Genomic DNA, 27,325 nt, shown 5'->3' on the forward strand with positions numbered 1-27,325 from the left:
AATTTCTTAGTTCACAGGGAGATTTGTCACCTATTTTTACCTAATTCATAGTTGTTTTTTATGCCTGCAATCCTTTTCTCAGCTTGTGTCTTCCATGCGGCTAAGGTTTTTTTGTATCTTATCTGTTATCCACAAAACACCTTCACTCTTCCACAACCACCTAGGGTTTCTTTCAAAACCTTCATTTTTTTGGTCCATTTCAATTTTTGAAAGAAGACTCCTAATTGATTTTCCAAGACCTCAACTAGGTTGTATTTAGATTTTTTGGGTGTCTTGTTTTCTTGACCTCAAATTTTGTGTTAATCAAAGAAAAATTGTTCACGAATTCTTGGTGGGTTCTTTGAGACCTCAACTAGGTTGTCTTCAAACCTTTCTAGGTATCTCAGTTTTTGTAGAATTTTGTGACATCAAATTCACATTAAAATTTGTGTGTACCTGCCTCTATTATCAACACATTCAAACTTCTACAATCAGCTATATAGGTTTCCCATTTTTTCATGTCTCAAAAAACATGCAATGGCATCTTTGACCAACATTTTGTAGGAAGGCTGTCAAGAATTCAATGGCAAAAATTTGTAACACATGGAAGCAACACGTGATGACAATATTTGAATACAGGTGTCTTGACAAAATTGTTTTGGGCACGACTACTTGTCCTATAGATGAAGGCAAACAGCAGTATAAATTTGATAGAGCAGAATCAAGAACCTATCACGCTCATCAAACTTTTCGCCACGGATGATAGAAGTCGTACATTTTTTCTAAGAATGTGCTCTTCTCGATCATGATGGATGATCAAGTATCACTACAAGATCATCAAGATAAAATCAAGGATATCCTTTATGAATTGGAAGCCATTGGACGCAAAATGGAAGAAGACACAGTGGTGATCACCATGAAGAGTCTCCCATCTTCCTATGAGCACTTCGTTGAAACTCTCAACATTACTTACACTCATTTTGATGTGTCATTTTTTGATCTTTGTATAATGCTTCTACAACAAGATCACTACATATAGCAATTTGGCAGTGGTACCAGCTCATCTTCAAACACTCGAGCCTTCTTGAAAAAAGTTGCAAGCAACTATCAATTAACTCAATCTTTTCAATATAACCCTTCTGCTCAATTATCAAAAGGCCCAAAGAAGAAAAATATTCAATGCAACAACTGCCATAAGTTTGTTCGTAAGAAGTTGGAGTGTAGGAAACACTTAGCTACTCAAACCAAGTAATCTAGTTCACAATTTCGAGCGCATGCTGCAAAGCACACTATGCCAAGTGAATCTGCCTTTTACACATTCATGGAAAAAATATCTGCAAATCATGTAAAATCATCAGCCTAGTATACTGGTTCGGGCACCTCCCGCAACTTCACTCATCGTTGGATTGGTTCACAGATTTCCATCCATTCTCAAATTCAGTAATTTTGGGAGAAGAGTATACTGTTAACGAAAGAGGCAATACCCAAATTCAAACAAGTGGAAGGAAACTGATTTTCCTTGATGTGTACTATGTTCCAAGTATGGAACTCAATGCTAGTCAAATTGTGAGACATTCTCCTCGCGTTGATGAAACATTAAAGTCACATTAGTGCAGGGTCATTGATTAGGAAACTCAATCAACAATGTTTGTTGGAGTTAAAGTTCGTGGTCTTTTCAGACTTGTTGACTCTAGGGATTTTCAGGAGATTGCTATGGCAGCCCATCACTCCTCTATCAGCAAACTCAAGCATCAACAATATGGACACTTAATTATGCACTATCTTTCTCAAGTTGTTTAGGAAGAACTTGTGATTGGATTGCCAGAGATTTAGACTCAGAATCTTGGAGTTTGTAGTGCATGTCAGGCTGGGAAGCAACATTGCACTCGTTTTTCAAATGGTGACTCCTGGAGAGCTTCTAAGGTGTTACAATTAGTCCATTCCTATAGCTACTCCATCTGTTACTAGTACGGGAATATTTTGCTTTTTGTTGATGATTTTAGTCATAAAATGTGGGTGTATCTACTTCATGAAAAATCAGAAGTCTTTCTTGTATTTCAAAAGTTCAAATCATTTATAAAGAAAGAGTCTGGTAACATATTATTTCTTCTAGAACTAATAATGTAGGAAAGCTTTGTTCCTCTACCTTCTCCAATTTTTACGATCAATGTGGCATAAAGCGCCAATAAAAAATACTCTACACCCCCCACACATGGTGTCATCGAGTGTCAAAACTACATGATCACCGAAAAGGCCAGTCTATGCTTAAACAAAAGCATGCTCCAAAGAAATTTTGGGCTGAAGTTGCCCACACTATCATTTATCTTCTCAAGCGCTCTCCTATAGTGGTTGTTAAGAAGCAAACTCCGAAAGAGGCTTGGTTAGGTCGTAAGCTCAGAATCAAGAATCAATCATCTCAAAGTTTTTGGCTCTACTGCATTTGTCTGGATCCTTGATGCGAAAAGCCCAAGTTAGGTGCCACGAGCCAAAAACTCATGCTAACTAGGTACATTGATAATCACAAATCCTACTGCATAGTTGACATCAAGACTAATCATCTCATCTCCATGTTAGAATGGTCTGCATTGTTGTTGCACAAAAATATTAACCTGTCAATGCTCGATACAACCAATAGTCTTATAGAACCACAAGAGGCAGTTAAGCCAGGTTGCAAACCCTACGAGGGAAGTCAGCCCACCGCCAACAATCCCCCTCCCAACATCACTTGTCACGACTTATGTGGATTCAAACCAATGAGCATGCTTTGATACACTTGTTAGAATGGTCAGGGTTGTCATTGCACCAAAAGATCGACATGTCAAAGCCTGATACAACCAATAGTCTTATAGAACAATAGGGGGCAGTTAAGTCCTATTGAAAACCCTACGAGGGACATTGGCCCACTGCCAACACTCCAATCGTTATGTGAAATTTGATGAGGAACGAGGACCATTTCAGCTCTCTCCCCCAATTATGAGTTCAGAGTATCGGTCTCTCCAAGCTCAAGACTTGAATATCCGTCTCCCATTATGTCCACCTGATGGGAAGGCTTTAGCTAAGAAGGCTCCATCTGTTCTTCTTCTTACCTCTCCACCAGTTTGTTCTCCTCCAAGCTCACTCAGACATACAACCACACCACCTGATTTTGCTTGGAATTCATCTGATCTTTAATTTTATGATGATGATCCCATTGCACCTCCTTCTACTGTTAGCATTTCTACTCTTTGTCCTAAATGTTGGGCTAAGACAATTGGCAGTCTTCATGTTGATGGCTCTGATGGAGCCCAAATTTCCAAAATTAAGGACTCCATTTATATCTTTTTTTTACCCATTTTCATATCATATTTCATCTTTTGATCATTAACATGCTGCCATTAGGACTAAAACCTGGAAGATCATTTTGCTAGTCGGAGATTTGATCTGGATGATGAGTTAAACATATTTTTCAGCCTGTCCATTAACAAGGGCACATCAAAGTTACATCTTTTCCATGATGAGATATTGTCATCATTTTCAGATGATTGCAATGGCTCGTTTCTAGTTGTTCCAACAGATACATTGGAGATTGATATATTAGATAATTGAAAAATAGATGCTATAACAGATGCTCTTTGTTCTTCTACTTGCAAATTAAAATCCATTTTTCTAGAAGCGTCACATCGTGATCTTCAGACATGCTTGGATATGGCAAAGGTTGCAGATATAATTGCATTTGTAGCTTCCTGATGGTTATAGTAATGGAGTTCTGCACAATCGATATATTAATCTTATGGGAAGCCAATGCTTATTTATGTTTAGAGGCCTGGGTTTTCCCAGCACTATTGGCTTGATTACTGACTTACCAATGGATCAAAGGAAGAAACGGGATGCTAAAAAGAATGCATTCCATTCTTACGAATGAATTTCCGGAGGACTGTAAAATCTTACTTGCATAATATATGAAGGATGACTTCCACAAGTTAGAAGTATATTTGGGTGGGTAGTGCCTGTCCAGAATACTAAAGAAACTATATTGCCCATGGGGCACGTTATGACATACATAACTCAATAGCCAGTACAGGTGATTGATGCTTGCAATTCAACAGATGGTGATAAAGAAGCTAATACATCATGTGATTCAAAAAGAAAATCCCAGGGGACAAAGACAATGAGGCGTTATATTCTGCTGATCAGCAAAGCATGCCCGTTGTGGCTTGCTCAGGTGATAGCAGTCAACAAACTCATAAGTTTTCTCCATTAGACATTTCTGAAGGGGAGCACCTTGAGAAAGAAGAGAAAGATGAACAACAAAAGTGTGTATTGCACATGCGGAAGTATAGAATTCGGAATCAATGGCTCTATGCTGGAAGTAATAAGAATCTCTCGAGTCTGATCAACGGCAACAACTGTTTACAGAGAATTAACATTACATATAACCTTTTTGATTCAGAATAAGCTTCATCGGCTAGAGCAGGAGTCAAAGCAATATTCACTTCATATTCATGAGAAACTTTGTGACAGAAAAATAAACCCCAATGGGCATGTCACAATATCAGAAGTAGTGATAAGCATCACAAGCTCGGTGGAAAATAAAAGGAGAAGTCAAGGTTCGAATGTATACTGGGCAATGTGAGAAAAGTCTGATACAAATGGTATCATGGATAAAGAGAATGCATCAGTTAAAACAACAAATCTTCACAATGGAATGAATATAGAGGAAAATCACCAGAGACACACAGGTGTTACTATTTTGGGAAGATAAGAAAATTTGCGCAGAACAAAGCCTGAACAGACTGATGAAAACTTCCTACAAGAGGGATTGACTGATACTCATCAATTCCCAGTATCAAATTGGGATGTTGTTAGAAGAGATAAAAGTGGAGGGGCTGCAATCAAGAGTATTGACCTCCAGAGCAGGTGGCTCAATCTAAGCTAACATGGAGATATCTTTCTTCCCTTCAAGCGATGTTAGAGTCCAGTTGAGGAAACCTCAAACACAACACCCATACCATGATTGAGGGTTCGAATAGTAGGGATGTGCAGATACCTCGCATGTTAGAAAAGAAAAAATATGAGGATGCAATAACAGAGACCACAAGCAAGCAAATTTTAAAATGGCAACGATATGTTCAGGATAATGTCCATTTGGAGAGGAAAGTGTGTGCAAGTCTTCATATTTATGATCCATTCTAGAAATAATAAACATGCCTTGATTCCATCACACTCAAACGTCGTCTTCATCCGCAGCAGGAAGACATTTTGAAAGGCTCATGTCCTGCTCTAAGTGATGGCTTGCATGGGCAATTACAGCATAGGCCTTCGAATGAGAAATTATATGAAAACACAAATATGAGCAATTAATGTGAGGGAGATACGAATAGCAGATTAAGATGTTTTCATAAACTAAAGTTATTTTCAAATTATTAATTTGAGTCTCAAATTAATTAATGTTAAAATGGAAGAGCTGAGATTTATTTTAGAAGATGAATAATAAATATTATGACTTCACTTTGAAAAGTGATACTCCAAATGAACAAAGATATAAGGGAGATATGGAAAACAAACAACAAGATATATTTCAACAAAAAGCATTTGAAGAGGAAATATTTTATTTTTATTTGTAAGGAGGAATAAGGAGTGAAAAGATGATTCTTTACTATAAATTTATTTATTATATTTTAATAATAAATAAAAGCTTTTTACTTTTTTATTATTCAAAAGGCATGGAGATTTAAATTGCAGTTGATTCATCTTTCATAATCATCTTTAAATTCTGTAAACAATTTAAATGTCGGATAAGTGGACACAGTCATTTAGCATCTTAAATGTGATCATCACAGATATAGTGAAATATCGAATTGCTTTTCTATCTGTGTCCAGTTTGTCTCCCTGCCATAGGAGTTAAAGTTCAATCTGAACTAATTTAAGATTGCATATATATTTGATCTGTCGCATTTTGATTATTTACTTGTTGATAGTATAAGCGCGTAGAATTTCATAAAGTTGTACGTGAAAATCTTCATTGTAGTTGACTTTGTTGCCTCATAAGCAAAGGCATTGGTCTATTGAATCATTGAAGTATTATTATTGGGTTTATATTTGAAGTCATAAAATCTATATCTTCCTTCTTACAAGCATCAAACCAATTATTGATAACATAATTAAAAACATCTAATCAATTCAAACATTCAACCATTTTAAGCAATCAGCATTCAATGGCATATTGATCGAGTTCGAGGACCTTGCCAGCCAAAGAACTCACGAAGATTGAAATTCACTATATAAAATCTTTGAGCAAGGTGATCAGGTTCGAAGTGAAGGTTTACCCGCCTAGGTGTAGCAGAGCCTAAAGTGCAGGGAAATCAAGGTCATTCCCGTACGTTGGCCAAAACTAATTGTGGAATCCTATTGGAGAATTGGCAAGCTCTTGGATTTTCAATCTGTGGTTTTGGGACAAAACAAGCTCATCGAGGGTAGAACTACTCAGAAGAACAGAAAACCTTTTGACTCTGTAAATTTTCTATCATGGCTAACATTCACAGTGTGTATGAACCTCAAACGTATGCAAAGCCAAGATGAATACTTGAGTGGGAAAAAGCTAGGCAAACCAAGTATCATAGCTTGTTGAAAAATAACACTTGAGTTTTATCATAACTTCCTTTAGGAAAGAAAGCCATGGCTACAAATGGGTCTACAAAGTCAAATACAAAGCTAATGGTACTTTGGTTAAGTACAAGGCTCATATTGTTTACAAAGACCTCTTAGTGGGAAGGAATTGATTATGAAGAGACATTTGCTCCCTCTGCAAAAAATGGGCACCATTAGATTAGTCCTTTCCATAGCAGCTCAATGTGACTAGAAAGTTCATCAAATGGACATAACGAGTGCTTTTCTAAATGGTCCATTACAAAAAGAATTGTACACGACGCAACGTCTTGGATTGCCCTCGTATTTAGCCAAACCAAAATTTCAAAATTTGTATCTTGTCAACTAAGGTCACTTGTGAAGTCATTGTCCCTATGCATTCCTTTGTTTCTCCATGGTCTATGTGGGTCAAATTTTCAAAATTTCATAATTTTCAGTCAAAAAATAGAAAAAAAATCCAAAACTTTAAGCTTTAAAATGGTCAAGAATGTATTAGATTTTTCGTGGTTTTATGATTCCAAAGTCTCTGGCTCGTTCCCAACTCTGTCTTGCATTTTGAATTTCTGAAATTCAATGTCTAGATCAAAAGTTGTTAAGGTTAATTGTGTCCTCCAAAATACATATTTTTAATAGATTCATTAACCCCACAAGTTAATAAGGTTAATAAATCATCCAAAAGTGTGCATTTTCTATTCATTCATTAGCCTCATTTTTAATTCTTAATCACAATCATAACTAATAAAGTTAATGGAAGAGCTAAAAAAAAATGTAAAATGGAACAATTGCTTAACCTCCTCGATTAAACAATCTCTCAAAAATACGTGTTTCTGAATAATTCATTAACCATCATATTATAACTAACTTTGAATTCAAGATTGAAGCAAAATAAAAGATGTTTTGCTAAACAAGCGACAGGTTACCAGAAAGATAAGAATGCCAAGAAACATGAAGGAAATGCATATTGACAGTTTGTATGTTTAATATGTTTGGAATCGACATCTACATTCAAAACATGATCGAAAAATGGGTTGGGGGCTATCAAATTTTGACAAAAAAAATCGTTTGCTGCTCATTCTATGGGTTCAAACAACTCGATTGAAAGAAACAAAGTTATATTACATGTTGTAACTATCAGAATTAGTATTAGACATATATGAAAATGTTGAGGTGTTAATAAAGGGCATGAAAGTTTCTGATGGATTCCTAAATGGAAGGCAACTCTATTAAATATCATGAATGTGCAAGGGTATGCAACATGTATGATACAATGCCACATAAAAGCATGGTCTTACAGAAACTCATCACCACTTGACATATGTAGAAGGAAACCAATTCAAGAGAGAAAACTTCAAAAGACAATTCAATTGGCATCAATGGATCTCAAGATCTGCCTCCTTACCTATGATCTCTCCCAGTTAACTGCACATCCTTAGTGATCGTAGAAGTCACTAATCGTAGAAGTCACTAAGCCCACATGGCTGTAATCATGGACCAAACGCCAAAGATTTGCCATATCATGGACACGAAGATGATGAGAGTGCAATATCAGAGAGAGCTACGAAATAACTTTCATCCAAATGTAATTGGCGGTACAAAGCCAAATAGATTTGTTGACATTTCTTACCACCTAGGAAACTACAAAAAATAAATAACATGTATGACAAAGTAAGTAAACTGTTTGACTGTATGCAATTAGCTTGGTTGAAATCTGGAGTTCACAATGTTTTTCAACACTCTCCTTACCTGTGTTCATGAGGAGAGCTTTTGCACTGCATTTGAAAGTCAAGTGATGTATTTAAAGAGAGAAATTCTTGGTCAAATGTTAAAATGATCTCCACATCCACTGTGGCTATCTCAGGAACACTACATTGTAACATGGTCTTCGGTGATTGTAGATCACGTATGGAGGATAATGAATTGTTAGCGTCACCATACACCTTGTTTCCTTCAATTCTTGATTGGCCATAAAAAAAAATTTATGGAATGGGTAACATACATTTGTTAAAGGTGAAGTTTCACCATCCTTTGCCAAAAGGTATTCCAAAAATTTCTAGCCTTTTCAAGGATGTTTTCTTTAAAGCTCAAAGTTGGCAGGTGGTCTATTGATGATAATTTTGTAACATTGGATTCTGAGCAAGTCTTTATCAAATTGAAGTTAGACCTCTAGCACCTTGTCCTCTTAGACGTACTTAACATTTCAGAAAGAATGAAAATTGTCATGAAAATGAACTAACGGCCCCTAGTTTGCCTGAACAAATTAAATCATCTTCAAGGCATTGTAATAGCTATTCAATTTGTGACGACAACAGTACACGCAAGGCTATTAATAACGATTATAAACTATGGCTGAAACTAAGTGTTTCTGATGAATACATTTTGTTATGGGGTAAGCTAGTTTTCATGGAGGCTTCTCCATGTCATGGAAGGCGGCCATTGTAGGTGACAGAGCACATGTGGTCTTGAGGGAAATATGAGAGCACAAGGAATGTTGAACCAACATCAACTTATGTATTTTCCTTTCATTGTCTCAAGCTGGACCAGAGGTGAAAATGGTTCAGTCAATAATATACATTTGGGAGGAAGAATGTCTGTGATAAGGTATGGACATGGCTATATAGAAAGTTGATGATTGGAAACCACTTTCAGAAAGAGTATTTAGAACACTTCCACATGGACAAGACTATCATAAGTTACTGTCAAAACTCATTAATACGGATGAGCAGAAAATGAATTTTTTTAACTATCACTCACTGATGATGTCACAAGCAAATGCGATAGCAGATCAGAAAAGACCCAGTCATTACTTCATCAAGATCAATTATTCTACCTTGTTCCCAAAATGTGAGATTTTCAAGTTATATTTTGTAAGAGTGATTTGAGTCACTTTTGATCAAAGGTTAATCATTTGACTATTTCTGCACAAAAATTGTAAGGCTAATTAACCTTTCCAAAACCCACAAAAATGAGTTAGTTATTAACCTAGGAGTTAAGGTGGTTGTTTTGTTGAGCCTATAAATACAAGGCTTGTGTAATGGAAAAGGGCAGGAACTTTTTGTTAAGGGGAAACATTGGAGAAATTTTCAGAGAAAGATTAATTAACCTTGATTCCATGTTATGTATAATGGTTTTGAGTTTGTATATTCTCAGAAGATAATGAAGGATGCATTTGTTCGTATGTCCAGATGTTCTTCTTAGTTATGGTCACTAATTTCTCATATCTTCAATTAGTGATTCTTCATACATTTTTGTGGATTGTTAACATTTGATGTAAATACTGCAATGAAATACATTCAAGTCCTAGTATCGTGATGTGGATTACTAGGAAAGTGTATCTTTTAGTATGTCAGGGTCTGCTATCCATATTTTCTCATCATTACATTTATGTGCTCAAATCCCTTTTTGCAATCAGTTATCCGTTGTGAAATCCCACTCGGTAGTCATATGTCTATCAGTGGGATTTCTTCTATCAATCTCTCTTTAGTTTCAGTCTTTCTCCTTAATGTACTTTCTAGTTGAAAGTACACAAAAATCCTAAATACCAATAGCATACGAGGGAGATGCCCCTCTCAATTGCAGAGGAAGATTGCAATTAGGTAGCAAACCGATTGCAATCTCTCTAGCTGTTGGAACAGTTGTCACTGCCCATAGAACAAACAGGGTCATTTTCAAAGAAGTACTTTAAGTGACAAATCTGTTTACCAACACCAATAAAGATCATCAGGTACTCAAACTGGTAAAAGCACTCTATGGCCTCAAACAGTCTCCTCGGGCATTATACATGAGAATTGATAAGTAACACAATGATCAAGGTTTCTAGAGGAGTCCTTCTAACTCAAATCTGTATGTCAAGACTTCTGGCAGTGATATCATCATCCTAGTTATATATGTTAATGATTTGATTATTGCTGACAGTTCTAAATCGTTGATTGAGGAAGTCAAACAGAAACTCTATCAGTCTTTTGACATGACCGACCTTGGTCCTCTTCACTACCGCCTAGGTGTCAAGGTTTGGCAATAGTCACAAGGCATCTTCATCTCTTAGTCTAAGTATGCACAGGCTCTGCTATACAAATTCAAAATGCAAAACTGTAAACCTGTATCTACACTTATTGTTCGGCTAGAGTTATTGGCCAAATCTGGTTCTCTTATCAAGAATGAATCTGCATTCAGACAACTAGTGGACAGTTTGATATATCTCACTGCCACTTGACCTAATCTCAGCTTTGCAATGAGTTACATATCTCACTTCATGACAGCTCCCATTTCAGATCATTGGGTTGCATCAAAGTGCATCATGCACTATGTCAAGGGCGCTCCTTATTTTGGAATCCTCTATGGACAAATCAAAGATGCTTGACTCATCGGTTATATAGAATTGGACTTAATAGGCTCTATTAACAAAAAAAGGTCTAATTTTGTGTATGTCTTCAGCTTGGGCACAGGTGCTATCACTTGGACCAGTCAGAATCAGCAGGTTGTATCTCTCTCCTCAATGGAAGTTGAATATCGGGGAACAACCAAAGTAGGTTGTGATGTAATTGGCCTTTGAAGGATATTTTTCAACATCCATATGTCTCAAGCAGGCCCTTCACTCCTCTTTTGCTACAATCAAGGTGTCCTCAAACTTGCAAAAAATCAAGTCTTCTATGAGTACACTAAGTAGATTGACATCCATTGTGGGTTTATCCATCAGCTGGTTGAAGATGGATCTGTGGATATGCAGTTTGTTCCTACAGCTGACCAGGTTGTCGATATCACTACCAAGTCCTTACTTCCCGAGTAGTTTGTCAAACTCAGGCAGATTGGTGTTGTTGATAAGTTGAAAATTAAGGGAGGGTATTAATGATCACTTCTAGATATTGTAAATATCTTGTATAATATATCCTTTCTGTTATTTGTCTGTTCCTTTTTACAATAATCTCGTTTAAAAACTCTATAAGAACAATTTGTTCTTCGTAAATGAATCATACAATTACTTACCAATAACCTCTTGTAATATGGAGTTTGGAGTTCCACTTGCATTTTGCAAGAAGCAGAATGCAAATCAAAATTCAAAATTCAAATTGCTTTCTACTCAAGAATTGGAGTTGTTTGTGCATTTTGCATGATGTACAATACTACAATGTCAAAACTAACTTCCATGTCTGAATCCTTTTAATAGCAATTGTTCAACCTTCAAGTGCAATACTTCACAAATGGCAAAAGAAAATTAGACCTCAAAGTTTGACATGCAAAATGCAAATCAACTTTTTGTTGGATTTGATTGTCGAACCCTAGAGCTCCCAAAAATCACTTGCAACCAAAACATCTATCACGTGGAGAGAGAAAAACAACTCAATACTTTGAAAAAACATCTAAATAGGCTTTTGAATTAATGGACTGAATACAACGTAAACTAATGAATTTTTATGATAACGAAAACTACCCTATGTAAAACCCTAAGGGAACATTATATTAGATTATGACAAGTGCCCTCATCCTATATGTTGGGACAAAAAAGCTCATATCCTAAGAGAAAAAATGTTTACCTAAGTTTACCGTAAATGTAATAAAAGTAAAAATGGGGCTTAATTTATTAATTGAGTGATATTTCAATTTCACTTTGAGACCTCTTTTAAGTACAAATTAGGGAGAAGCTAAAAATCTAATGATGAATGTATGGATGGATGCTTGGTTTGGTTTGAACTAGAAGGCATGATGAGGTACCCATGTACAAAGAAATAAATCTCTCATAATCAAAGAAAATGAGAAAACATGGGAAAAAGCTCCTCTCCAAATGAGAGAAATTGAGATAAAAATTATACTAAAGAAAGAAGGAAATGACTCAATTCGACCCCCCAAAGTTTGCTTCCATCACACAGGTACAATAAATGTCCCCCAAATACGAGAGAGAAGATGAGGGTATGAATCCACCCCAATAAAAAGTAGCCCTTGTGCCAATGATGACAATCTTGAGACAAAACACAATCTAGGGCTTACAAAGAACCTTTCTCCTCTTCGGAAGAATAAATCCACTAGTGATTAAAGAAGCCCTTCCCATAAGTCAGGTGAATAGAGAATACAAATCCAAATGTGTGTCTCTAAAACTACTCAAATGTCCACATGATGAACTTAAATGATGCCAATCCAAAATCCTATAAAGGTTGATTTAGAACAAGCTCCAAAGACAATGGTGATGGACTAACAATGTTGACAGGCTGTAATGAAAGAGGACATGAATGTCCCCGAAAGAATAATCCAGATCTACAATATGAGACTCCACAAACATGGATGATATGTATGAAAGATACATCCCATGTAGTTCTGTTTGGAAGAGTATGAATGACTTCCTACACTAAATCAAAAAATAGTTATGGATGTACCAATACTAATCTCATTGGGAACAACAAAAGATAGAGATGTTCTTGGTAGGAATAATGGAAACAAGGAGGAATAATGGAATAATTGGAACATGCAAGACTTGTCTAATACTCAAGCTCCCCTGCATTATCATTATTAGAGGTTATATTATCGTCATCATCAAGGAGAATGAGACAATTCGCAACAAGATCATCTAGAAATGGAGAGATGTGAGGGTTTCCATAGATCTTTCAAAGTCTGGTCCAAATTTTGTGTGTGTGTGTGTGTTGGGGGGGGGGGGGGGGGGGGCAGGGGCAGCCACACCGCTAGAAAGTATCCAAAATCAACTTTTTGAAGCTACAGAATTTGCCAATTTTCAATAGCGTATGCCCAAGTGATGTCAAAAAGGGAAAAAATACCTCCTTTAAGGCAATAAACTAGGGTTTGGAGATTTGTAGTAAACTTTCCAGACCATCGCCACATTGCAAATATAGTTCTCCTCTTTTGCTTGGCAGTAGGGTTAATAGTTAGTTAGCTCTAGTTTAATGGCAATTTCCATGTTTCCATGCCATTGGGATGAGTTTGAGCAACTTTAGGTGAAGTGACACCCACTTGAGAGTCATAACAATTGAGAAGGCGAAGTCTTGAGAAAAACGTCCAAGTGCCTGAGAAAATCAAATGAAGTTAACAAAAGAACAAGAGCTAGAGAGAAGACAACATGAGATGCAACAACATGACCAAGGCATGAGAGTTGAGATTTTGAAGCCTTACAATTTGACTTTAGAGAAGTCCAATTTGATTGAGACATGAGAAATAAGATTGAAATTCATGAGGGAGTTTGATTTGGAGATGATAAGCTTGAAATGAATGATTTGGGCAAAAATGAAATTCGAGCCTTGAGAGTACGGCACGTGAAAATTGAGATCAAGATGGACAAATCTGAAAGTGACAGGGTGAACAAGAAGAAATCCAACATTCAGATCTAAGAGAAACACCATTAAAAATCAGAAAAATGGGTGATAAAGAAGAGCCTTTTACCTATGTTACTCTGGGTTTCTAAAACGAGAGGACAAGGGAATGGGGGAACAGCTTTCTAGGACAGGTTTACTTTCCCGGAGCAAGGGACAGTAGGGAACAGCAGTGGAGACAGCTATACTAAAAATAGGGAAAATTTTAAATATAGAGCAAATTTTAAATATTCGTCTGAAAACATGGATAAAGCATGCTTAAAAACATTATAGAACCTTAACATATAATATTTATACTACATAAATTTAATTTAGAGTTCACATGAAGGTGGAAGTCCAATAAATTATCAAACTACGACAGGACATATGTGGAAAACGTGTCCCTAACACACACTGGTTTTTACCAAATAAGCAAAAGGGAAAGTTTAAGTTTTCAAAGATAGAAGACCAACACTTAATTTTTTTCAAGACTTGGAAAATTTCCAACTCATGGTCGTTATCGTAGCACAAACTGGAACTCGAATTCCAGCTCTAAGTAAGAATCCGACCATGAGTTGGAATTCAAATTCCAGCTACCCCCAAAACTCTGCCCTACTTAGAGGCATGCCAAGAGGTTTGGGAAATGAAATTGAACTAGCAATGAATGAAGAAAATCAAATCTGGATTGAATTCCATCAGCAATGAACAAAAATCACATTCAAATATGCAAATTAGAGATTCAAAATGAAGGCCAAATTCATATATTTCAAGTGTAGGTCTGAATGAACAAGTTTGGAATCTAAATGCTTGAATTTGAAGATTTCTAACTCATGGGCGGAATCCAAACAAGAGCTGGAAATTGAATCCCAGCTCTAGGTCGGAAAGGGAATACCAAGAGGTTTGGGAGATGAAATCGGACTTGTGATGAATGAAGAAAATCAAATCTGGATTGAATTCCATCAGCAGTCAACAAAAATCACATTCAAATATGCAAATTAGAGATCAAAAACGAAGGCCAAAATCATAAATTCCAAGTATAGGTCTGAATGAACAAGTTTGGAATCTAAGTGCTTGAATTTGAAGATTTCCAACTCATGGTTGGAATCCAAACAAGAGCTGGAAATTGAATCCCAGCTCTATGTCGGAAACCAACTGTGAATTGGAATTCCATTTCCAACTAGGCCTCAAAATTCGCCAAACTCTAGAATTCAGCTTATTTGACTTTGCACCTCGGATCTGCCTCCTAAAATAGATGGAAATGGCCAAACTCAATCACATTCAAGGCGTACAACTCAGAATTTCCCAAGGCAAAATCAAAACTCAGAATAGGTTCAAGTGCTTGCAGATCTGAGTTTGTAAATTCGGAATTTCGTGAATAACTTCTGTAATTGAGATTCCCATTTTGTTCAGATGTGATCAGATTTTAAAGATTGGGAAACTTAAGCCTTCATGTTGAATTAGGTCAAATATTCATTTAAGTTGTCCGAGTAAAATGATTTCCTCTTGATTTTCATTTTAGCATTGAATTTTGATTTTACGGAGAAGTATGAAACCCGAGCTTTTAACAAGTGTTGATTATCTTTTTTTTCTTTTTTTTCACAAGATAAAATGGAAAGCTAAGATGCTCGAGGACTATGAAAAGATACAAGGGATGGGTGATATTTTCCCAGCAAAGAGGGGCTGCCATTCCAAGACTTCAAGCAAGTACAACATGGAAAATACAAGAACTCAAGTATCTACAAATGGTGAACCATTTATCAAGAGGAAAAGCAAGTTGATGTTCAAAATCGAGGACAAAGTGAGGATGTCAATTGAAGTTGAAGTCCAAGGAATCAAGATTTTGAATCCAAGCACGTGCAAGTCATTGCAATGAGGAGATTTCCAAGAAGATAGAGAAGATTCTTAAAGATGAAGTTACATGGATATATATGCTATCATAATCTATTGAAGGCTTGATAACATTGAGTATCAATAAGGAATTAATCAAGTTTTAATGACAAGCTTGCTTATGTGGCACCCACTCATCTTCAACCAATCAAAAGACGCCAATTACACATGTCCAAGAACATCCAATCAGATCATGCCAAGTGTACATGTAGAGTCCATTTAATGCTTCTACCTAATAAATATTTTAATTGGTCAATTAAAGCAATGTTATTTTCTCATTGGGCCACAAGGTGATGCTTCATTGTAATTGATCAAGCATTTAATGCTTGTAGCTAGTAGTTATCCTAGGGCTTTGTTGGCATAATCTTGGCCCTTGATCTTATATCCATCCTAGCCCTTCATAGTACTTGAACAACTATAAAAGGTAAGGCCTTCACATTTGCAAAGGGGGAAATTCAAGAGATATTGTTGCAATAAAACCTGCCAAAATTGTTCTTGAATCAATTGTTGGTCTTAAGGTGGATTGCTTGTATGGTTTTGGAGTATTGCACGTTTTCTACATTTCCTTGCTCAAATTAGGATTTTCATTTACATTGAGTAGAAGTAGAGGTAGATTAATAGAAGATATTGTTGATTGGTGCATTTATGGTGATTCTAGTGTCCATACCTTTTAGTACTTGTTGATTGCAAGTATCAGTGTTAGGTTAGCCTGGGCCTTATTGCAAGTTTTAACTTCAATTGGAAAGGTTCATTTGATTACACCTTCCTTGGGTATTTGAATGAATGTTGACAATGTGAAAATCATCCTGCATCCTTAGAAGCAAGCACCCTCCTTAGCATAGTCCAAGTAGTGAAACATGGACTAGTTAGTGTTTCTCTTCATCGCAAATGGTCTCTTGTATTCTTAGAGTTAGATTAGCTTCCATAAAATCTTTATCCCTTTGCAATTTGTTTGATTATAAGTGGTTGAAGAGCTTACATGGTCATATCATTCACATTTGCGAAGTTGACATCCATTGAGTGAACAATGTAAGTCTCAAGTGATACCAACATGTCATGTAAGTCTCAAGTGATACCAACATGTCACATCATTACAACTGAGTGAAAGTCCACAACTAGAAGGAACCTTAGGGTTGTTTCACTCGATCACATAATCCATATGCATTGTTTAGCACATAAGCTTCTTTGTTCAAGAGAGAGTTGGAGATTTGGTGCTTCATTCAGAATACTAAGTATTCAATTATGCATGTTTAAGTGGTCATTAGACTTGCATCAAGAGGACTTATTAGCAGTACAAAGGTTGACATCATGCTAATTTCAGGTTGGTGTTAGCAATAAGTCATTGACACTGTACACATACACCATTCTCCAAAATATTCCATCAGATGCAACAAAAACTGCATCAAAGGTCAAATTAAAGATTGGCGGCTCAAAGTGTCATGGAACAAATTAAGATGATTTGGAGCAGCTTTTAGTTTGTCAATTACAAGCAGTACTTCAGAAACAGCAACAAATTAACAGATAGAATGGCTGCTATTGGTTTCACCATTACTGTCAAAGATTACCTTAGATCCTAAAGAGTGCCAGATTGACGAAGATGTTGTAAGTGAAAAGTTGAGTTGACTTCCACACCCTCCACCATTTTTGTTCTTTTCGACATATCATCAGCTACGCATTTGTCCTTGCTCTTTGGCATTGCATGTGAATTTATGTCCATATCCATATGAATTTATTGCTCGTGCAAAAGAGACACTCTGCGCTACTTTCCTTTTTTGCATCAAACAGTTGATCAAGACTGTTTTCCATTTTTAGCTGTGGCAAAGCAGAAACTATCTTAAGTTTGATCATAATGGCAAGGATACCAAGAGATTTTAGCAAACAAGTTGAGGCCTCGAAGGCAGCAATCCCAGACCAGCATCTGCACCATACTTTCAATATAGTTGATGTTTTTATAGCTTTTGTGATGAGCACTTTGGGAGCCAATGTGCCGGAAAACAATAGATTTTAAAACAACAAAACTCAATTGCAGCACATTTTGGGTTTAAGCTCACCGCTAAGGTAGCAGATCCAGTACCTTGTGAGTGGATCCTCCACTTTCTTCATTCTCATCTGTTCTTCAGATTAAGGATAGTCCAGATGATGAAGAGAGAATGTCAGGTTAGGGGAAGAAGAGTGTGGAGAGGCGAGTTGCTTGCTTAGAGAATAAGACAGTTTCTACTGTCAATCAAGTGACTAAAGTGGAATAATTCTGCATGGACATAGTCCTTTATGTAGACAACTTGAGGGTTACTCTATGCAATAGCAATCCAAGAATCATGCGGGAGCACCTTGACCATTCATACATTATGATGAATTTCATAATATTGTAATATTTAAGTCATTTAGACTTTCCTATAACCATGTCGAAAAAATGGTTAAAATGCTTAACTTTGCATTGTGATGTATTAAAAACTAGAAAAATAGATTTGCATTGTAATGAAAGTGCTTAAAGAAGCATTGAAAAATGTAAAAGGGTTAAAAAAATGTAATGGGTTGGTTTAAAAGGTGGTTGGGAAATTGTAAACCACCACAACCACTATAAAATCATTGTATTGGCCATTCCAAACAAAAAAAGAATGAATGAGAAGAAGAAGAGATCATTTTGAAACAATTGGTTTCTTAAGAACTTGTCATTTTGATTGGTGTTAACTGTTTTTGTGTTGGTTCCAGGTCTTGTACGGCCATTTACAGCCTGGAACCCATGTATATTCTGTATATTTGAATAGTAGGATGAATAATCTTCTTTCTCTTTTTGGTTTGGAGCAATTTTATTAAGTTTTGAAGAAGTTATGCTAGTTTTGGTAAAAGTGGTTATTTTTAAATTTGAGGATGCCCAACTACAGTCAGATTTAAATGTTTGGTACGGACACATTTGGATGAAACAGAAACTCTAGTTATATTCATTGGAAGGGTATATGAACTAGCTTTCATTTCCAATTGGTTTGAGTCATTTTCATTTGGATATGTGTAAGTTATGTTCATTTTAATGAAGACTGGTTTTTAAGGATATCCATTTAAGTTGCAGACAATGATTTGTGCTTGTAGAACGATTTATGAATTGGAAAATTAATGGTTTATAGATTCAGAAACTAGACTCATATAAGGTTGATTGATAATTGGTTTTGTTTCATTTGGAATCGTTTTGAGAAAGTTATTAGATGCCCTAGGCAGGGTTACTAGTTTTACTTCTGATTTATGACAGAGAAAATGGGTCTACATGCAGAGACTATAACGTGTAATGGATTTATTATTTTTGGCTCAGCTTTGGATATGTTTTAATAGGTATAATTTGGAAAAATTCCACCAAAGGGTTTTGCAAGAAGAGTTTTAGAAAAGAAGTTATGATTAATGGAATCAGATATAGTAATCAGGATATGCAAATGGAGAAGAGTTGATGTTTTTGTGTTGGAAAATGCTTTGTTTTGCCTCATGAGATGCCTCTATATAATGAAATTATTTAATGGATTTTGAAGGGATAAACATGTATCCCACTGATTAGTTGATTCCTAGGATGCCAAGTCCTTTATGTAGACAACTTGAGGGTTATTCTATGCAGTAGCAACCCAAGAACTTTTGAGCTTCCTTCATTTTCAAAGGGAGGTGTAGAATGAGCAGTTGAAAAAAAGGTATATTGAACCAGGTGTGACAATAGTGGATAGTGCTGAAGGGATAGCATATTTTGCAGTAAGCTTCCATTTGGTACAAGAAAAAATTCCATAACCTTTCAGGCAAGTTTTGTAAACTTTCAGTGCTTCACTAGTAACCATCCTGAATATTATTCTCTAACCAGTAGTTGGCAGAAGTTCCATGAAAAAACTACCTCAAAAACCCAACCACAAAACCTAAAATACAGATCTTTCCCCTACATAGCACAGTGGTGACACCTTAGGAGGATCTCAGCAACAGGTAGCGATGAGGGGCTGAAAATTTGCAACACCTGTTTAAGATATGTCACTGAGTTATTTTGGCAAAAAGAAGTGGCATTTGACTTAGCATTTTTCTTCATTTTCTTTGAAAATACTAATAATAGTTGTAAACAAAAATTAGTGTAACACAGACCATTTTCTTACTAAAAGACTCAGATATTATTAGAAGTCGATAACTAATGAGAAAACTGTGGTAGCCCCCGCATAGGACCACAGGGTAAACCCCCATGAACCTATCTATTTGGCCATTTTGTGTTAAGTAGAAATGTCTGAGGTATATACCGGGATGGCCATTGACTCATTCAATTTAGCCCATTCTAACCCATAAACAGGCTAGAATGATTCCAAGTTGTGCTCTACCTATGAGGTAATTTGCTTCTTTTTAACTTCCTCCTCAAATCTTTAATAGATTTCGTGTCTTCTTTGGGGAGGAATTATTTTCCTACTATTAGAACTAGATACCGACTCTTCAAGTCAGCTGTAAAATGTGTTGGCACAATTTTTGCAAATAAAGATCGCCACAAATGTATCAGAAGTGGTCTTAGAACCATCTATCAGATAAAATACTCCCAAACCATCCTCGTTAACCTTTAAAACTTAAATTCAAATGCAAAACGAAAGAAGCCCAAGGTTATATATGCACTCGATCAAGCTCTAGTAAGGCTCTTTATCCCCAAAAAGAGAACGTACGAAATAAGTGACATCAAAAGCTTGAAAACAGTACCTCTCAAAATTATAATTATTGTTCACAGCGAAAAAATGGCAATAAGCAAACAAGACAGGGTAAATCAAGCGTAATTACCACTAAAACATCTCACATTCAATCCCACCCATAAACCAAGAACAGGCAATATACACAGAATCCTAAACTCGTCAATTCGCATTTCTCACAACATCAAATCCCGAAAGATTTTCAGAAGTGCAACATGATACCCAGATTTCACAGCAACCAGGAATCCCCAAAAGAAACAAAACCTCCAATGCTTTCAAAAACAAAAATCACACCCGAATCCTCAATCAGCCCTCCCAAACAATTGTAAGACACCACAAATACAGAAGCAAATCAATTCCATTTGAATACAACAATTGCTTAAATAATAAAATAAAACAAAGTTCCTACCTGGGCGTTTGACCTTGCTTCCACCGAGACTCTGGTTGCAGAGATTACATCGATGGAAAAATTAACACCAGAGCAGTGACAGAGGCGAAGACCAAATACAACCCACCCCACTTGTGCAATGAAAATAGCTGGCAAAGTGTGAATGTGAAGATACGTGCGCCACGTGATGGGCCTCAACTTACAGTGAAAAGTCAGTAAGATGCATCCATTTTTGGCATTTTCTCAATCCAATTTGCCCGCCCCTCTTCCCGGTGAATGCGCGATGGACAAGGAGAGGGCAGTGGAGAATATTTGAACAGTCAAGTGGACCATCGGTTGATAAGTTACGAAGGATAATTCTTATCATTTACAATGGGTGAGGGTTACCCATAGGTTTTTTATTAAAGAGAAATGTTTTATTAAGGGGAAAAAAAATGTGCTTTTGAGGAAGGTCGAGATGATGGTTCAAAGCGAAGTCTTCTATTTCAGATATTTTTGTTCTTTGTGAATGTGGGAGGATATCTTTTTCTCTTAAGGTAAAGATGACATGTTACTCGAGTAAAATATCTTATTCAAGGTATATCTTTTCTTTCAAAGATGGAAATGACAAGTGTCACAAGAATAAGTACTTAACAACATATACTCTTTTACAAAAGTGAAAATGATTTGTAACATAGTGTATGGAAGAATATTTGAACATTCAATTAGATTTTTGTTTTATAAATAAATTTGAATGGTTATGAAGTATATAGGGGATAAGTCTTATTCTTTGTGAATGTTCTATAATTATGACCTCTTTGTAAAGATAAGCATAGTATGTAGCTCAAGTAGAACGTTTTTTAGTTCAATTACACCTTCTTATGATAGTGGAGATGATAGGTGGTTCAAAAAAAAAAAAATTACTCAAGAAATTTATGGTTGTGAAGATGGGGATAGTACATGTTTCAAGGAAAAGTGTTTTAATCAATTCAAATACCTTCTTTTGAAGGTGGGGACAACATGTGGCTCAAAAAGTGTCATATTCAAGATTTATCCCTTCTTTCAAAGTTGGGAATGACAAGTGGCTCAAGCATAATTACTTTACTCAATATATGTATTGCGTGTGGCCCCATCCAAAATTAGAGCACATACTTCATATTCTAATGCAACCTTGAGATGCAACACTTGATTTTAATGATATGGCTATTAGCTTTTTTGTTAGGTTTCGGATGTGGTTACTTTACATGTGTAAGTAGATGGAAACATAAAAACATATTTAGTAAATGGACGACATTAAGGTTAATAAAGTAGCAACAACATCAGTACTAGTAGCAAGTAGTAGTAGTGGTAGCAACAATAGTAGTAGTACTCGTAGTATTAGTGGTGGTGATGTTGATGGTGGTGGTAGTGGTAGTGGTAGTAGTAGTGGTAGGGGTGGTCGTGGTAGTGGTAGTATTGGTAGTGGTAGTGGTAGTAGTAGTGGTAGTGGTTGTAGTGGTGGTAGTAGTAGTGGTGGTGGTAGTAGTTGTATAGTCATAGTCATAGTCGTAGTCGTAGTTGTAGTTGTTATAGTAGTAGTAGTAGTAGTAGTCATAGTAGTAGGAGTAGTAGTAGCAGAAGCAGTAGCAGTAGCAGTAGTAATAGTAGTAGCAGTAGCAGCACTAGTAGGAGTAGCAACAACAGTAGTAGTGGTAGCTAGTAGTAGCAATAACAGTAGGAGCAATGGGAGTAGTAGGAGTAGAAATAGAAGTAACAGTTGTAGTACCTTTTATCTTCTTGTAGAAGTTCAATGAATAAAACTAAGCTTTAAGACTAATGTCTATGAAACTAGGGAGGCCATTTGACATTGTAATGGAAACAAGCTTGCTTTATAACTAAAACATCATTTATTATATAAAATTAAACAAACAGAATAATATTGATGAAAAGTGAAGTTAGTTTGTTTATGGGATAATACTTATTATTACAATTTATCCATGAGATCATACTTATTGCTATTGAATTAGAAACTTCTTATACTCACTTTATTTCAATGGAGAATATAGGTAACATTCTAATATGTGTAAAGTCATCAATAAGAGAGTTAGTGACTCAATTTTCGTAGTTAAGATACTAAGTCACTAGGGTGACATTTGCTAAAATTGGTGTACTCTAGTGGCCATACTTGGTTAGATTAAAAAAAGGGCATTGTGAATAAAGAGGTGATATAGACTTGGGATGTGCAAGAGTTTTAAATTTTCAAGGGTTAGTAAACTAATTTGTAAGTTTCGAAGGCTAGTAAACTTTTAAAATATGTTGATATTTAAGAATGTCCCATTGCATTTCCTTACTCATAATCATGAAATAGTAAATCTAATTATTAAGATTTAAGAAAAATTACAGTGTTAGAATGTTTAGAATAATTGAGAGGGGGGTGAATCAGTTATTCAAGGTCCTTCAGTACCAATTGAACAATCAAACAAACATTTTATGTTCGACATCATCCTGTTGTAACTCGGTCTATACTACAGACTGAATAACAATATTAATTAGTAGTTCACTGTCCTAATATAACAAAATTACTAAATGTAAACATTTGAAATGTAAAACACCATAAAACATTCAACACAAGTTTGACACTAGGATTTAACGTGGAAACCCAATTTGGGAAAAAAATACTAGCAACATGTCATCACTTTTTTACTTTTTTGAAGTGAGCCTTGTTAGGAGCCAACCTTATTAAAGATTACAATACACACTGTTAGTTGTGACTTGATTAGAGGATTTAACCAACCTATTAGGAGTAGCCTTATCAAAGGACTTTAGAACATTCCATTAGAATGTCACCCAGTTAAAAGATTTACGTAGATTTGTTAAGTCCTTCGATGATTGTTAGGTCAACTTTTGATTAAAAGGATTTCAATACAAATTGTTTGTTGATCTCTAAGTCTATGTTGTCTATTAGTTTCTAAACACTTAGTCATTTACTAGGAAAGGATGAACAATCATCACTGCAACCGAGTCATCTATTAAAGGTTGAGCATAAGGAAGGACTTGTTTATTTTGCATTACATATCGATCAAGTTAGTGCTTGTCAAGCACTCTTATTAAGACCGGGCATATATAGAAGCCAAGTTATTTTAGTGGAGACCAAGTAAAATTGAAAGACAATTGTTGCCAAGAAAATAGAGAGCATATATATATAGAAGCTAAGTGTCAATATGAATGTCAACGGTGACCAAGTGTCAGCATATTTAGATGTCGAGCAATTCAATTTTGACATATGAGTTTGTAATTGCACAAATAATTATGTAAATCACTTTGGCCAAATTCCATATGAGAGATAATGTTTGTAGAGAAAGTTAAGATGGAAATTATGCATCAATATAGAAGGTAATGATCCCTAGGAATGCAGATTAACCAATCAGAAAAATTAGATAGAAATGACAAAAGATGATGAATTTTAAATCGTCGATTGAGATCTGGAACTTTCATAGAACGTCTATTTAAGGAGGATTCTAACCCTAGAATTAGTATGCATGCGAGAAAGAGAGAGTGGATGAGTGTGATGAGAAGACAAGAATGTGCAAGTGAAGAAGCTATCTAGGAAAAAATAGAGTTGAAAGGCTAAGTCTAGAATTAGTTCAGGAAAGGGCAATCAAGCAGTGAAGGACTGAAAGGAGATATCATATTGAGAGATCAAATAAGACATTGTATAGAGGATATCCAAAATCATCTTGTAGAGAAAACTAAGGATTAGGTACTGAATCAATTTTGAATCAAGGCAAATCTCTTAATTGAGTGATCCTAACAGGTCTATCTAAACTTCCTAACAAAGTCCTTAGTTGTAAATGTGAAATCCTTTAATAGGGTAGGATTTAATAGTCTTGAAGCTTTTAATAGGGCATACCCCTCACAACATAGATCATATATTATGATCAAAGATTGTAACCCTAACACGTTAACTTTATTGTTACAACAGTGAATATTTGTGGGTTTCATCCCCACCCCAGTTTTACCTTCATATTGAAGTGTTTCTGGGTAACCAAATCATTTGTGTTATGTGTTCAATATTTTATGGATGTGACGTATGCATTTATATTTCAATGTTATAGTTTTAATGATTAAGATCTAAGATATGAGATGAATTAAGTGTGAATTTAGTAATTTAGTTTTAGAAGCAAAAGTAGAAGATCTTGATTCACCCCACCCCCCTCCCTGGTATCTTGTTTCCCAATAATCCTTCCTACAATTTGTATCAGAGTTCAATTCTCTTGAATTATGTCTAACTACTTAAGAGGATCAAATCATGGAGATGGAGGAATACATGTTGTAAAAAATCATTGAGAACTAGATGATTGAAATCTAGATCATATTGCAACAACTTGAAGGAGCAAGAGAAGAGTTAAGGAAAGAAATGACAAAAAGGAAAGAGATAGAAATACAACAAAATAACACTTAATAGAAGGAAGTAGACACAGGAGGACTACTTGATGCTGGAAAAATTGGTGGTAACAGTGAAACAATAAAAGAACTACCAGAGAAGAGAAGTGCTCTAAGAAAAGAGGCAAAAGAACTCAAGATAGAATAGAAAACTCAACCAATATTACTATGTGAAGCAAAAGAACAAAAGAAGAAAGTTGAAGAAGATAAAGTCATGGCAGAAGAAGATAAAAGACAAATGATAATTAGACTTGAAGAGAGATCATTTGAAGTATAGAAGCTTACAAACAAGTAGTTGGATATGATAAATCAATTCATAGTTGCCACACAAGAAACAAACAGTAAGGACTTGGAGATCACAAATCTAAGGTCAAAAAATGAACAACTTAGAAGTGAGTTAAGGTATGAAAAGGAACTTGTGGAAAGAATGAACAAACCAAGTGAGGGTATCAAACACTTTTAAGAACTAATGAGATCAATTAGATCAACAAAAGACACCTCTAGAATGGGATACAACAAGCACTCTTCATCTACTAAAGAAGGAGAATGATAAAAAAAAAAGTGGAGAACAAAGAAATGCTTAAGGAAAACCTGCATGTCATCATTGTGGTAAACTTGGACACGCAACAACCATTTGTAGAAGAAAGAGTGGTATAAAAACTTCTAAACCTAAGTCTACTAGTAATTGTTCTAAATGCAAGAAGGTAGGACATCAAGCACATGAATGCAGAGAAAAGAAAAATGATTCATTCACTACATTTGAAACACATTTCTATAATGGTCAGAAATATGGACACAAAGCTCATGAATGCAGATTCAAGACAAAATCCAACTAGACACCTGAGAAATAAAAACATGCACCAAGAAAAGTGAATTCCTACAACTAGGATTACAATATGTGGTATAGTTGTCACTTTGTGGAGAGTATGGTCACATCCCAGAGAATTGCATCAAGACACATTTTAGAGGAAATTACAAGAAGTGGTTGAATGGAGAAATAGTATGTTTTAGTTGTCTCATAGTTGGACATATCAATAAAAACTGCAGAACCAGAGCACCGACACCAAACAATAAAACATGGATAGAGATAGTGAAAGCTGGAAGCAGTGGAGCAAATAAAGTAGAGATCACCCAATCTAATGGATCGGGTGATCACACCACATCTAACTAAATAAAGAAGGTATGTAGAAATTGTATATTTAATGAAATATTCTACATCAACACCTAATATAGAAGTGTTGAAAGTTCATATTTGCATAAGTAGAGATGCATTAAGAACAGATCCATAAAAGGAAAGAAAAAGGAGAATCATTTATTACATAGAGTATTGAGCATTAGTGGCACAGTCTATATTGACCAAGCTTTTCAGTATAGACTGGGTGATTGACAAAGTCAATGTCTTGACTGAATGAATTAGTGTTGGTCGAGTAAGGCAACCTTGACTGAGCAAGTATGGAGACCGAGCTAGCTGTCATACACCAACCAAGTATGAGGACATTTTTTGTAGACCTAAAATGGAAATTTGAAGGTATTTATCAAATTTGAGAATACATTTTCATTCACCAAGTGATTCCAGAGCTCACAAGTGATTGAGGTAATTTTAGTGATGAAGCAAGCGAATCACAGTGGAGCATTAACAAATTTGCTAACATTTGTAAGTGATACTTTTAGTGACGAGTAAATTGTTTTCAGAAGATATCGTAGAAGAGTTTGTTTTTTGAAAGCCTAAGATCAAATGACATCATTAAGTGAAATCTTGAAGGATAGCAACACACAAATTGTGAGGAATGACCAATGTCCTCCACCAAACTTCAAGGGCAGTATAATTGCTAAAAATATTGAAGATGATATTGGCGCTATGTCGTCAATTTAACCTAGAGTTTTACCTATTCAAGATGTAAGATCTCGCTACCTATGCAAAGTAGGAGAAATTGGAAATTTTGAAATAAGGGTATCTTATGAGAAGCTATACAATAATGGAGTCTTAAAAGATGAGAACAAAATAGCTGTTGAGAAAGGGCTTACGCATGCCCTGGGGTTCCCTAAAGTCTTCAAGGCATAATGGATAAAAATTGTGCTCAGTC

The 27,325-nt window shown here is 35.7% G+C and overlaps 1 protein-coding gene across 6 annotated transcripts in view; it reads right to left on the minus strand.

The window, feature by feature from the left end:
- LOC149565350 (chaperone protein dnaJ 49-like) overlaps positions 1-20,978 on the minus strand; it is a 40,666-nt gene extending 19,688 nt beyond the window's left edge. For 4 of the 6 annotated variants that reach the window (XM_089818874.1, XM_089818869.1, XM_089818870.1 and 1 more), the window contains exon 1: positions 20,862-20,978. The gene's annotated coding sequence lies outside the window, so the exon portion shown is untranslated. Of the gene's footprint in view, positions 1-17,341; positions 17,580-19,635; positions 19,753-20,861 lie in introns of those variants that run through there. The other 2 variants (XM_089818872.1, XM_089818871.1) reach the window with 2 other exon arrangements.
- Positions 20,979-27,325: the final 6,347 nt, after the last annotated feature.

The sequence above is a fragment of the Cupressus sempervirens genome, chromosome 3, assembly GCF_028749045.1.
Source record: "Cupressus sempervirens isolate cs-2001-9-10 chromosome 3, ASM2874904v1, whole genome shotgun sequence".
In the NCBI taxonomy this organism is placed as follows: Eukaryota; Viridiplantae; Streptophyta; class Pinopsida; order Cupressales; family Cupressaceae; genus Cupressus; species Cupressus sempervirens.